Source organism: Cydia strobilella, chromosome 9 (genome assembly GCF_947568885.1).
Source record: "Cydia strobilella chromosome 9, ilCydStro3.1, whole genome shotgun sequence".
NCBI lineage: Eukaryota > Metazoa > Arthropoda > Insecta > Lepidoptera > Tortricidae > Cydia > Cydia strobilella.
The window spans coordinates 16,742,313-16,757,693 of record NC_086049.1 but is presented as its reverse complement, the minus strand read 5'-3'; the positions used below and the strand labels follow the sequence as shown (position 1 = coordinate 16,757,693).

Here is a 15,381-nt window from a genome sequence, read left to right as displayed (position 1 = left end):
TATTTAATGAAAAAAGACCGAGTATTATCCAATGCTGGCTTCAGTTTATTTCATACATAGAATTAATATAATGTTCATTCTTATTAGCAACGCGTATGAGGCAGATTGTAATTTGCTTACAATAGAATATATACTTTAAAGTAGAGGCATTAGACTTTCACTATCACTCTATGAAATACTAAGTAAAAGTACCTATGGATACGTAATTACTTAGTACCGATTGAAGGTTGCTTATTACCTATAGGTATGTTGCTTATATTAGCTATCGACATAGTTGCAATTATGAAAATTTCAGTAAAATACTAATAGCAGGGGAGGCGACGATGCTAAATGTGTAGTAACTCGAGCGTCGTAAAGACCTATTGAATCGAAAGATTAGATGATGTGATGATAGGAAGAAAAAAAGGTTATATAATGTAATGTCATGGGAGCCCGGGGTCCGCTTGGCAACTAATCCAAAGAATTGGCGTAGGCACTAGTTTTTACGAAACCGACTGCCATCTGACCTTCCAACCCAGAGGGTAAACTGGGCCTTATTGGGATTAGTCCGGTTTCCTACGACGATTTCCTTAACCGAAAAGCGACTGGTAAATATCAAATGATATTTCGTACATTAGTTCCGAAAAACTCATTGGTACGAGCCGGGGTTTGAACCCGCGACCTCCGGATTGCAAGTCGCACGATCGTACCGCTAGTCCACCAGCGGTTTTTTCTAGAATAAAACCTAATATATTGTGTGCCATATAAACCATAGATGTATGTGCAAAGTTTCATTACAATCCAACACGTAGTTTAAAAATTATTATTATTATTTATCATTTAGAACGAAACTCCGTTTGTATGGGAATGTGAAATTCGGCCGAGCTTGCTGCGGACTACTAAAGTATTATTTATTGAAAATAGACAGTATTTATTAGCAGGATGTTGTAGGATCCAACGCTGACGGTAAACATTATATCACGTTGTACTACAACGTTAAAGTTTACATATAATGTGTCAAACAATTGATAATCAAGTCAACAATGTGCTAAAACGTGAACAAACACAGGCACGTGCCGGGGTCACTGACGTACATTATTATTATTATCTGTAATATACACTGATGAGCAAAAAAAGGGGCCACATTTAAGACGCTAGAGAATATGGCGCCCGGGGCAGTCACCAAATTTGCGCCCCCTGATGTCTAACAAAAGTTTCCCTGCTGCTGCCTTTTGCCCATTTTGGCGCCCCCCTTGGATGGCGCCCGGGGCACTTGCCCCCTCTGCCCCCCCCTAGTTACGCCACTGGCGCTAGGCGCCGCTTTTGGCCAAAAACTGGTACTTTCTAGAGCCAATTTCTTTCGAAGTGAGTCAAGAATTATATGTTTCCAGAATGTCCATGCCATGTTTCATGTCATTCCTGAAAGTCGTTTTAAAATGAGTGTAACTTCGCGGCTGCTAGGTGCGTTTCTTAGTTTCTCAAAGATCAAGAATAGTATTAGGTATCTGAAACGCCTAGTACTATGTATAATACCTACATCCATATATTATATATTGATAAAAAAACGTATTGGAAATTTCTAAATAAATGCTTATATAATAATAGCATTAATGCTAGTTTACTTATTACTCGTATATGCATTTATTATATCTAAAGTCAAAAGATAACAAATATACATAGAATTAGTGTTTTAATACCTTTTGGAACGATAGACAAAAGAGAAGTGGAGATCACTCTTTACTGCTGATAACGAATATTATACGTATGTGAGGATATGAGTATTACACATATCGTTATGTCGCGTTGCTATCTCGTTTTAATGCGAGCGTCAGGACGGCGGGTGGACCTCGGCGATTTCAACGAAATATTAATAAACATATTGTACCTTCAGTGTATCTAAGTGTACCTATAAAAACCAGTGTACTTCTCTCTAAAACGAGATATTTAACAAAAAAGATCCACCCGCCATTCTGACGTCAGGATGGCGGGTGGACTTATGAAATCTTGCATTATACCGCACTAAAAGTATGCAGTTATATTGTACCTTCAGTGTACCTGTGTAAACTTTCATTTTTATGGTAAAGGTACTTAATAACTAGGGATGTATGTTTAGCATTTATTGTGAAATGCTAAATGAAATAATATAATTATTTTCGGGTAAGGAATTGGTTGAGAACCCATTTCTAGTAGAAAATACCTATGTTCATTTATGTTCCTCGGACCATTAAGTTCGCACGTTGTGATTTAAAGTTTATTTTCTCAGTGTTTATTGTAAAACTTTCACCCCTGTTCATTATTATACGGTACCTTATATAAATTTATTTCATTAACTTACGAGTATTAAAATTAGGAACATTGTAGTATGAAGTAATACAACACGAATCCCGGGATTCCCGCGGCATATCCGTATTAGCATAATGATTAAGGTCATTAACCCCGTGTGGCACCGACTTTGCCGAACTCTGATCATAATCAAAATGTTGCTCGTCCGATTACCCCACATCAGTAGTCCATATCATGATTCCACGAAAACATAATCGAAGTAGGTAAGGTATAAGCGTTCATTGTTGTCAAAGATAGATATAACTCCGTAATAGATGGATACAGTCTAAGGAAAAAACGTGCCTCGAAAATCAAGAAAATTTGATTCTCGTTCAGAGGGCGCTACTAGTTTTGGCCTACAGTCGTATAGATGGCGTTGACGGTTTCGTTTGTTATTTAACAATTTTAACGCATATCAGTGAAAGAACATGGGTCAAAATCATAAAAATAATTAATGCAAATAAAAAAAAATCATTTATCCATATTTAAATACATTTTATCGTATTTTTATAAATCTTCATTTTTAGTTTTAAAGTGTGTCGACAGATGACAGTGAATTTACTGGGGTTACAAAATTTACTATGACAGTACCGCTCTAGTATAAGTTACTCTATGATTGTTGTCAACCTAATACAGTTTGAGAAATTATCTGTCAAGTATTCAAACAGCTGATAAATTAACTGCCATGCTTCTTTTAACTCGTACCTGTGTCACATAACAATGGCATTTATGAATGACATTCAACTCATAAAAACTTGACCCTTTCATATGCTGTTCAATCAAACGAATAGATACTTTATTCCCTAGCATTAAGTACTACTCATGGTGTTCAAAACGGTTGAGTAGCGCCATGAGGAAAAAGATACGATGGTATAAAAATATGCGTGCGATATACAACCTTGCTCCAAAGAAATACGGTTCAAAATGTATTTCTTTTAATGCTTGACTATATAAAGTGCATTTAGTATCTTTTAGTTTTATGTGGTCGGGCATGGCTTGGTACTTTTCCATTGAGTCGCGAGGCGAAAGTGAATAAGGTACCGGTTTATTTTTAAACGGGATTTTACAGGTTTGTTAACGAATTTAAAGTGGTTTTTAGCTGACCAGCTGTTTGATGAAAGGGATTTCCTGGCATGGTTTATTATTGCAAAGAGGATATAATAAGATAGAGCCGTACTGTCATAGTAAATTTTGTAACCACAGTAAGTTCACTGCCATCTATCGACACACGATTAAAACTAAAAATAAGAATATCAAAAAATGTATTTATATACGGATAAATGATTTTTATTTTTTGCATTTATTATATTAATTATTTTTATATGATTTTGACCCATGTTCTTACACTGATATGCGTAAAAATTGTTAAATAACAAACGAAACCGTCAACGCCATCTTTACGAGAGTAGGCCAAAGGTAGTGGCGCCATCTGATCGAGAATCAAATTTTCTTGATTTTCGAGGCACGTTTTTTCCTTAGACTGAGTGTATCTATCCATCCTTCCTTAGACTATATCTATGTATGTATGTAGTATCAATCTATTACGGAGTTATATCTATCCTTGATTATTGTAATAATAGTTATTGTTGTAAAGTGTTTGTAAGTAACAAAATATTTAGGCATGTATAGTATGAATTATTTCAGATGATTTTTTCGGGCTCGAGCCCTAATCTGTTAAACAAAAGGTATCGTTTCTTTTATACCATGGTTACACTGCTTACTAAGCTGCTAATAGCCCCGGCATAGGTAAAGGGAACAAGCCCGTTTAAAAAACAAATCTACCATTCCACTTATATGGTTCAAATTCATAAAACAGCCCATTCGGAGATAACACGTTTTGTTATCTCCAAAGAAAAGCCCACCTTGATTGTTCTCTGAATGAGCTGTCACATAAATTTGAACCTTAATACTATGACGATAGTTGCTTTTTAAACGACATGGCTGCTTTCGCACGTGCTGTAGACCGTTCTTAAAAGAAACAAAGGCTTTTAATTGTTTAACACTTTTAACAGATTAGGGCCCGACCCGAAAAAATCATCTGAGAAAATTCATTTCATACTATACCTAGTTTTTAGGGTTCCGTACCCAAAGGGTAAAGACGAGACCCTATTACTAAGACATCGCTGTCCGTCTGTCCGTCTGTCTGTCTGTCACCAGGCTTTATCTCATGAACCGTGATAGCTAGACAGTTGAAATTTTCACAGATGATGTATTTCTGTTGCAGCTATAACAACAAATACTAAAAAGTACGGAACCCTCGGTGCGCGAGTCCGACTCGCACTTGGACGGTTTTTTTAATTTATTTACCGGTACCCGTCCCCTATTTTCTGGTGTATGCTATCTTTGAAAGGCTAGGGCGTCAAATATTGTCCATTGTATGCAAAGAAGTCCCAAAAAAACGAACAGATAAAGGTAATTCTGGTTATAATAGCTAATTTAAATATACCTACTTATTTATGGGCGAGGGCCAAACCAGTGTTTTGCAAATAAAATTATTTATAAGGTCCGTAAAGCTGTGTCTACATGAACGGGATTTGGATTGAAATATTGAAGAATTTGGGTTTATCTATTTATTGAAGATAAAGATAAGATAAAGAAAGTTTATTATTCAAGTGGGCATATTACAATGCGCTTATGAACGTCAAATAAAGCTACGGCGGCCCTACACCTCTGCCCCTATTTTAGTTTAGTCTATTTAGTTTATTGAGTTTTAGAAGAAATTAAGAATTATTTTACCATTGCTGTTCATTAGTTTCGTTGGGCCTTTGAGTAATTCAGTGGTATGTGCTTTCTAAACGCTGTCATTCATATATGTATTGCGTGAAAATCGTCCATTATTGTAGTCAAATATAATTAAATATCACATTTTAAAATTATAAAATTTAATTACAGCTACAGAGAACAATAAAATGCTTGCAATGTGTGGGGCCCTACTCGAACAATTAATAAAATCATATGGGTTCTATAAAAAAACCGGCCAAGTGCGAGTCGGACTCGCGTACGAAGGGTTCCGTACCATTACCATTACGGAAAAAAACAGCAAAAAATCACGTTTGTTGTATCCCATTTAAATATTTATATTATTCTGTTTTTAGTATTTGTTGTTATAGCGGCAACAGAATACAATGGTGACAGACAGACAGACAGATGGACAGACGGACGGACAGACGGGCAGAGGAGTCTTAGTAATAGGGTCACGTTTTTACCCTTTGGGTACGGAACCCTAAAAAGGACTCTAGACAGGCCAGTGCGTAGCGGGCTTTACCTGCCGTTCCTCGCAGAGCTTGTTAGGCGGGTTCTTAGCTTAAGTTCATCGAACGTTCAAAGACGTTCGCTTACACGTAGTCAGAGATCCGACAACGAGTAGATTAGCTTGTCGGTTAATAAAATAAACGCCAAAGGCATTTGGGTCACACTAGTGGTTAGCGGCTTTGCCTGCCGTTTCTCGCAGAGCTTGTTAGGCTAGTTCTGTAGCTTATTTCGTCCTACATTCAAAGACGTTCGCTTACACATATAGTGAGGGATCCGACGACGAGTTCCTTAGCTTGTCGGTTGATAAAATAAATGGACATAGAATGAAGGGTACCGTAAACTTCCTAAACATTTCCTGGCTTAAAAAACAGCGATTCTCTACCAAACAACAGTATCATATTGGTCGACCTTGACTGTACCTTTTTTTTAATACCACGTCGGTGGTAAACAAGCATACGGCCCGCCTGATGGTAAGCAGTCACCGTAGCCTATGGACGCCTGGAACACCAGAGATATGCAAAGCAATACATTAACTTCATATTACATGCGCGTTGCCGACCTACATGCAAATACCTAATTTTAAATCATCTACCACCAGTTAATGTAACAATCTTTGCTTTTTTTATTTTTCCAATATTTTCTAAAGCAAATGATTTGCATAGTGAACGTCGTAACATCTGAGAAAATGTTATTTTGTAAATTATAATTACATCTTAGCTGGGTGTTGCATTTTGTTACGAAACGTTTATTTATGCTGAGGGTTAATTCTTAAAAGTTTAATATGTTACTAATAAAATATGGATCGCTGCTGGTCTGAAATAAAGTTTTTTATTATTATTTGAAAATCGATAATTATCCCTGATGCCCCTTCATGAGAAGAAAATAAGATGATCCTTCTGCTGATAGCTAATAACAGACAAGGCAAATAATCTATCAGTCGGTTCTCTGACTCACACGAATACTTGCGCCATTTGACACGACTTGAAGTCATGCTATACCATAGACATAGTATATACAAGTAGTTATAGACGCGCCACCGAGCGACCGGGAGTAAGAGAAAGAATATTCATATAAAATTTGAGCAGCATAGGATTTTTTCTCTTTCACTCTTATAAATGTCGGTATTTCGCCATCGCCTCCACCCGGATGATGCCACCCGGTCGGTGATAAGGACAAAGCATGGCATGGCAATGGCACTATTTTCTCTTTCCTTTTATAGGAATCGCAATAAGACTATCTTTCTCTATCAAAGAGTGTCAGGCCCTTGTGCTATACAGTACAGTCGACGTCAAAGATATGTTTACACTTTTTCACCTTAATTTGTAAAAAGGCAAACTATTTAAACATATCATTGACATCGACAGTACGGGTGTCCTTCGAAATCCCGAACAACGTTTGTCCTAAAGTCACTTGCCCTAACTGGTTTGTCCTAATGGGCACTAGCCCTAACGATCAATTGTCATAACAATTGTTTTCCATAATCTAATGGTTGTCCTAAAACTCTTTTGTCCTAAGCATTTTTACCATAACGAACAATATTCCTAATGTTTTTTTCCATAATCCTCGCAATTCATAAAACATTAGGATAAATACTCAATATGAAAAGTGACAAAAAAAATCGGCCATTCGATAATAGGGAAACCAAAATTAGGGCATACGAGTGTTAGGACAACTGATCATTATGACAAACAATACTAGGGAATGCAAACTTTAGGGTTTCTGATATAGATCCGACAGTACATTGTCATGTTCACGTTCAGTATATCAGTATGTGTGCTATGTTTTGTTTCCATCGTGTCGTGTTTTGAGGGCAAGTTAGTAAACATTGTGCACGGGCAGAATTTGCATGTGCAAATTGTGCAATGTCTAAAATCGTCAGTCGATGTAATGTTTTGTAGCAACAGCGTAGGATTGTTTTCACTAATTAGTCCAAATAACCGTTGATGTACTGTAACCATTCGCTTTTCAGCAAGAAAAACATTGAGAGAAAATTTTGTTTTTCTTGTGGATTGGAAGACCATAAGCCACTTTAGTAAAAAACTATTGTCTACGACATTTTTAAGAGCCTAGGTTTTCTTAGGATGCAATGCAACTGGTGATTAGAAGATGATTAGATGCTTATAAAAACTTATCATCTTAATGCCCATTGCGCAGTACAGGTACAGAATTTGAGCAAATTAGTTACTGTTTTATTTTTTTTTCATTTTGAAGGGATTAACACCTATAAACCAAATTTTTGACAGTTTCTGACTCTTTCCGGTTTTTTTAAATGTATTCTAAGCTTTTCTACTTCAAGTGTCTTTGGACTTTAAGTTTGAGGGTAACTTTACTGTTTTTATTTCTTATATCTTCGTTGAAAGTCGAGTAGAAGTAATTTTCGAGAAAGTTGAATGCACCCATATTTTCCTTTTACTGCTCATTCAGTAGTTTCATTTTCTTGTTTCTGGCAATGTATCTTATCAGGTTTATTGTCTGGTATGCGAGGAATTCAAGCTATCCTGTTTTATTTCCGAAAATAAAATAGCAAAAGCTAATACTTGCAAGAAATGCGGGTTCTAGCGACTGTGAATGAACTTGCTGGCCGAGCGCGCCCGCCTGCCAGCTAGCAGCTTTAGGAGACATTAAGCCCCTTAAGGCATTAATTCTGCCATTTGTACTTTTTTATTTTATATGAAATTATCACATACAAAAAGATGAAGAAAAAACTTCAGTATAAAAAATAAATCTAACGAGTCTAATAATTTCAAAGATAACTAAGTAGACATCTTAGTGCTCACTCCATACATCAGTTTTGTTACCAAAAGACTATTATTTTCGTAGCCGTCATCTAGCGTCAAGTAGCTGAATTATCAGTACTGCTACTCGACACTAGATGTCACTTGTGTCGCGACTGACGAAAAGTGTATTGGTCAACAATTTACAACTAATAATATAAGCAGAAATAGTTGAAAATAGAGTTCCGATTAATCCGGTCATAATATTAGCTGAAAATCGCTGAGCATTCGACTTTCCGTTCGTCGCGACATCTATTGTTGATTAGCAGTACTGATAATTCCGCTACTTGACGCTAGATATCGACTACGAAAATAATAGTCTTTTTTGGTAACAAAACTGATGTATGTAGTGAGCACACTATGTCTACTTGATTGGCTGATAATTCTAATAGGAGTGTCAATAACTAATGTCAAAAATTGTACCATAGTAGGACTATAGTTGCCCGAGTTTATGGTCAAGGAATTTAATTTCAGTATTATTTTGTGGTGCTGGCGGCGGATGGAGAAGATTAGTTGGACCGAGAGAAAATCTAGAGGAAGTTCTCAACCTTGTGCAGGAGAGGAGGTCCCTGTTGCAAATCATTGAGAGCAGAAGAGGGAAGATGGTTGGGCACCTGTTACGACACGACGAATTCATAAAAAATATTGTGGAAGGGAAAGTAGAAGGAAGGCGGAAGAGAGGGAGAACAAGAAGAACATACATGGACCAACTTAAGGAAAAGATAAACGTCGTGTCGTATCAGGCGGTCAAACGAAAGGCTCAGGAAAGAGATACATGGAAAATAGGTGGCCAATGGTCATACACAATGTATTGACTGACGTTTATCTGACATGACTATTTTTAGGGTTCCGTACCCAAAGGGTAAAAACGGGACCGTATTACTAAGACTCCGCTGTCTGTCTGTCCGTCTGTCACCAGGCTGTATCTCATGAACCGTGCTAGCTAGAGAATTGAAATTTTCACAGATGATGTATTTTTGTTGCCGCTATAACAACAAGTACTAAAACCAGAATAAAATAAATATTTAAGTGGGGCTCCCATACAACAAATCTGATTTTTTTGCCGGTTTTTTTGCGTGGTACGGAACCCTTCGTGCGCGAGTCCGACTCGCACTTGGGCGGTTTTTTACGTTACGTATACATTTGACGTTTCCCTCCCCCGCAAAACTCGGCAGTTTTGTACAGAAAATTACAGACAAGGCGTCTCCGTTTGGTTATATCCTCTAAGGTCAAGAATGACGAACTGATGCGGCGCTAGACGCGGCGCAGACATCTTATTGTACAGTCGCCATCAAATATATCGGAGCGGCCAAGGTGCTCACAAATATCTGAACACGCCTCTATTGCCAAGACGTTAAGTGCGTGTTCAGATATTTTTGAGCACCTCGGCCGCTCCGATATATCTGATGGCGACTGTACCTAGAAAACTTGAAAATCTGGGGCATTGCACAAAAAGGACTACTTTGTCGGGGGCGTGACGCGTATGGCAGCTTAATAACCTGCAGAAATCTGTATTATATTAAGCTTAGAATAAATTTAAAAGTGGAAAAATTACTGCCTTGGGTGAGACTTGAACTCACGGCCTCTGGATCGATACTCCAGCGCTCTGCCAACTGAGCCACTAAGACCTCATCCATAGTCAGCAAATCTTTCCACTATATGGGTCTAGGGGACCCTAGCGACATCCACAGTAACAGCATTACACTGATCACGTGATGCTGTCCATAGAAAACGAAGCGCCGGAAGCTCCGGCCCGGACACGGCCCGGTCTAACGTGAGTCATCCTTTACACTTCTTAAACGTATTGTTATTATACGTTCGTTTTCGTTCGTTCTTATACGTTCTGTACCTATATTATATACCGTTGAATTTAAAGCTAAGTGATCAAATGTTATCATGCCAAATATCGGCTTCGTAACCTTATCAGACGTGTTAAAAAATAGCGTCATGTACCTGGTCTACCTGATACTTTTATAGAATGTCCCTTTTATAGACTTACGTAAAGTTCTTAATTCGAGTTGAGCAAAATTTCAATAAACAGAAAATTACAGTACCACCCAACTACAGTTTGTCAAAGTACTGTCTCATTTCAAAGTTTTCAAACATAGACAGGCAGAAACATACTATCTTTGTCTTACACTAGTACTAGCAACCAAAAGAAAAGGATGAATATAGTTTTTTTTGTTCTTATTTACTGAGATTCCAAAAGCAAAACTGGTCCAAAATGAACCCCATACCTTCGTTCAGATGTGACTATTATTTACAAGGTAGAATACATTTATAAATGGAAGAAAAGCTTGAAACAAAATCAACAAGAACATTGATATTTATACTTAACTAGCGACCCGCCCCGGCTTCGCACGGGTGCAATGCTGACATATAAACCTTCCTCTTGAATCACTCTATTTAAAAAAACCGCATCAAAATTCGGTGCGTAGTTTTAAAGATCTAAGCATACTTAGGGACAGACATCCATCCAGACAGCGAAGCGACTTTGTTTTATACGATGTAGTGATTACGTTTTGAACTTATTGAGCATAAATATAGTTGTAGTAGACTAGTTGGGAGGTATAACGGTAGTTTCTGAAACATTAACGAGTTATTCTAAAAAATAACGAGCTAAGGGTTGGGTCGGCACTCCTCGCAACTGCCTCTAATAGGATTTTACTGGTCGAGGTTACCCGTCACATGTAAGGCGGACACGGACATTGGATATTTTAAATATAGGATCACGCGCGCCGTGGCCCGTGATTCATGAAAAATGTGTAGGTACAAGTCAAAAATGCTGTCGCCAGAATTGGACTGATGAAGTACAGTAAAAAAAAAAAAAACAAATATGGCTGATATTGTCTTCGGTTACCGCGATAGTTACTCATGAAATAAAAAATATAAATATGGCTGACTCCAAGGACGGAGGCTCCAAGTTGGAGCATTTGACACAAAGCCCATGTGACATGCGGCCTTAAATTGAACGACTTAAATAATAACATTACGGGAAATAATAGTTTCTGTAGAGTACCTAACCAGTAAAATTACTGGCAGAGAACAAATATAGCAAGGTAAATCAATCGACTAGCAGTAGATGCTAAATGTAAAAAATGGTCCAGATTGTAACCAAGATTCTTACGGAGAGATGTGTTCGAAGAAAGATAAATCAACACACGTAGAATCTAATCTAATCTCGTTCCAAGTACTTACTGAAGATCAGACGATATGGATGTAAAGGGACAAAGTGTTTGTTTTAAAAGTCAACTAAGTTTACGTTTTAAGACAAACTCTTGAACACGTAATGTCAAGTGGTTATAATTGTAGATCCGAACAGCTGACCGAACCGTCTCGAACCCCATCGTCTGACCAATTGACTCGTACTGTACCGCACAAATATATTGTTCCAATTGCAAGCAATTGTACCAGAATAAACTAATGAATATAGCGGCACGGAAATAGAAGTGCTATGGGCGCCATACCTATTGATGCTAATGGATTGTTTTATTAGTGAAAAGGTTTTAAATCGATGGAGAATGCCGGTAAAAACTATTGGGGACATTCTTGGACAAGCCTGCACAAATATCAAGCGTTTGAATACTTTGAATAATCGTTTCGCTCATGTAATTGGAGACTCGTAATTCAACCTTTTTTGAGAATATGAATATGTGAGTCACAAAATTAAAGTTTTAATTTGTATTAATTAATCCTGATGGCTAAGGATAGGTACTGGATAGTTGAAAGCCCACCATTATTCTATTATTAGTCGAAATTGATTAGATAAGCATTTTAATATGCCTATTAAGCGTTTTAATATGCATGTCGGCGGCCGATCGTAAGATTAGGCAGATCGTAATGTTTCTAGTGTAATGTTTTGACGGTATTAGTCAGATTAAACTAATAGATAGGTACCTAGGATAGGTTCGTTAGGTTGCTTCAGATGCCCGAAGGGCAAACTGTCCAGAAATAGCGTCGACTCAGGGAACGAGACAAAAATTTACACGTTTCACGATATGCCTAGGAATTTGCTTGCCTAAAATTTGGCTCAACTATGCCGTGTCCTTAACTTCGGGAAGCAGAGTGAAGACTTCATTTCTTCAGGTCCTAACCTAACCAATAACACTAAGGGTCTATTAACTACACAATATTTGATAGAATGGACTCATAAACCGGTTATATTGCGTAGGTCACGCAATATTTTATTGGAGGTATTTTATCGGAAGACGGAGTCGAAATAAACGGCGCTTTTCCAAGATTATACAGGACATAGAGATATACAGATAGCGACACCATGCATTACGCTATCGATACGCATTTACGCAATAACCCATGTTACATCTGACATATTATTTTAATCAATAAATTCTACTACAACCGGTGGGTAAACGCGAGCGACTAAGTAGTGCGAGGTATCCGATGTGGTTTCGGCTTTTAGTTTTTGGTGGGACGTGTGACTAGCAACATAACTTTATACTGAATTTTCCAGGTGCCAATTAACACCTGGAGCCGTATATTACAATTATAAAAGACATTCATTAATAGATGTCGCAGGCGTCCATAATGAGCTCGTGAGACGTGGCCAAGTCTGGAGGCGTGCTGGACAAATTCCTGACAGACAGAATTTATACGCAATGCCCACTTCGTATTTCTAGATTGCAAACACAAAATCACGTGCACGTTTTTCTGTAAATAAATTAAATTGATTAACAGCGGTCATTAAATTGTATTTACTAAATAAACGAATTAATTACACCGAACATTTTGTACATTATTTAACATTCTTAGGTACATCAAAGGTAAAGGATGAGATGGCGCGTCAAAAGTATTAAAAGCTTGACAAAAAGAGAAGTATATCTATAAGTAGGATGATTTGACTGCATCTAACACTTTTGATCGTGAACATTGAGATTTATCTCTATTAGGAAAAGTATTCCAGGCAGCAGTTACTTTTGGCGCGTTGTTTCATCAGCTACTATTGATACTGACTGCACATAGTTGATGGCTTAGAAATTTCGATATTTTCGGTATAATCGGACCTGTCTGCATTTTCTCAAATGATTTTTTCGCTCCTTTTCTGCGTACGCGTGCCCATTGCTGGTGAGCGCGTGACCATTGTGTATCAACATGTGGCACGCGCTCACCAACAATGGCCATGCGCTCACCAACAATGGGCACGCGCACGCATAAAAGGAACAAAGGCAAAGCAAAGCAAAGCAAAGGTTTAACAGATTAAGGTCTTTGGCGAAAAAATCATTTGGGAAGATGCAGACATAGGTCCTCTTGTACTTCAGAATGGCGGCGGCGGCGCTCAGTTCAGAAGTACCAAAACACCCGATGCCGTCTAGTATCCACCTTAGTACCAGACATGGAGACTATATAAAGGAGTCAAATCTCTATGTATGAAAGGTGTCCATCAAAAAACAGTAATTAGGCGGCGCCACCATACACCGAAATACTACCAAAAACAACCTACGTAATTTGGTCGAGTTATTTGTTGCCTTACATGGTTCATGTTATACTCATGTCCCAGAGCCTAACTAGCGCCACCGGAGAGATTAGGAACTATTATTATAGCTGAAAGCGGTCACTTTTGCAACTATTCTGCCATAAGAGATTGGCATCTTTTCTATACCATCCATAGTACCAGACGTAAAAACATGACGTAAGTTGGCAACCATTAGGGTTGCCAGATCCAAAGATTGCAAGGTTTATCAGCTGAATAGGTTTACGATTGAACCAACTGATTTGTTATGACAGCTCGTCTGGTAGAACAAAAGAGTTTTCAAAATATACGACCTTGTTTGTCGTAAGTGCATTTTTACTGCGTTTGTTATATCTGGCCACTGTTTATCATAACGAAGGAATTTAAAGCCTGACCAGTAATATATGATCACGCGCCATGTTGCGGAATTTCACTGGAACAATTTTTTTCATACTAAACTGAACTGTGAATAACAGCGCCCTCTTGACAATGATCATATATTACTGGTCAGGCTTTAATAATGTTTTAGTTTGTACAAAAAAAAAACTTAGGTGTTATTGATTACCAAGTGAAATCTGTAAGTTTTTGTGTCTAAGAAAAGACAAGAGGCTGAGTCCTGCCAACTGTTTTGAAGCCATTTAAACTGCCAAACAATATCTCCACATTGCAATGTAGCTTTTTGACACAATTTTTGTAAAAGCGAGAGGTGGAAATATTTTTATTTTATTTTTTTTATTCAATTAAAAGTAAAACTAAAACTAACTAAGAATAACAACTTATAAATAAAGAATTACTCTTAATTAAAAAACATCTAAATAAGGCCCCCGCGGCATTGTGCCAAAGATGCTGGCAGCATTCCCTCGCTGAATGGCAATACTTATGCGCTGCGAGAGAAAGCCGCCAGCTCTCTGGTCACCGGTTGCGTCGACGAGCTTTTTGCTAACTTAAAAATAACTTTTGCGCTTGGACCCCACGGCCCCAGTGTCTCGACACCAAATGCCACAAAGTGGTATTGTGGGCCGAGACCTCGGTACTTTGCGAACTTTGAAAAAAAATAATTGTATTTGGAATCTACATTTAATGGGTCATTCTCTGAGAATATGTTTGCGTCTATAGTCTGCATCTTCACAAATGATTGTTAGGCCTAAGACGGTAATCTGTTAAACAAGAGCTATTGTTCCTTTTGTGCGTGCGGTCGCCCATTGTGTGAGTCTGAGCGCGTGCTACGGCGCGTGCCATTGTCATAGACATTGTATGACTTTTTTTTAACAGTGGCTCTTGTTTAACAGATTAGGCCTAAAAAATTTTTGAGAAGATGCGGACTATAATTGCCACGACTTTCCACACATTTTGTATGGGTCGCAGCATAATTGCTGACATATTTTACGAGAATGACTCTTAAAAGGACTGCTTTATGCAACCAGTTGAGACCTGATTAAATATAAGTAAGATACAAATATTATAAGAGAATTTTACGCAAATCTACCTAGTCCCACAGTAAGCTTAACGCTGCGTCTTACCTTACGTAAGCGAACAACTCACGAACGCGAAGCGAAGCGGCGCGGCGAGCCCACGGCGTTCGCCACG

General features: G+C 37.9%; 1 protein-coding gene and 1 long non-coding RNA gene across 2 annotated transcripts in view; one reads left to right on the top strand and one right to left on the bottom strand.

Moving 5' to 3' along the window:
* The window catches only part of LOC134744482 (uncharacterized), a 282,585-nt gene that overhangs the window by 92,153 nt on the left and 175,051 nt on the right, over window positions 1-15,381 (bottom strand). The gene's annotated exons all lie outside the window — the stretch shown is intronic.
* The window catches only part of LOC134744438 (uncharacterized), a 50,017-nt gene that overhangs the window by 1,743 nt on the left and 32,893 nt on the right, over window positions 1-15,381 (top strand). The window lies entirely within an intron of this gene.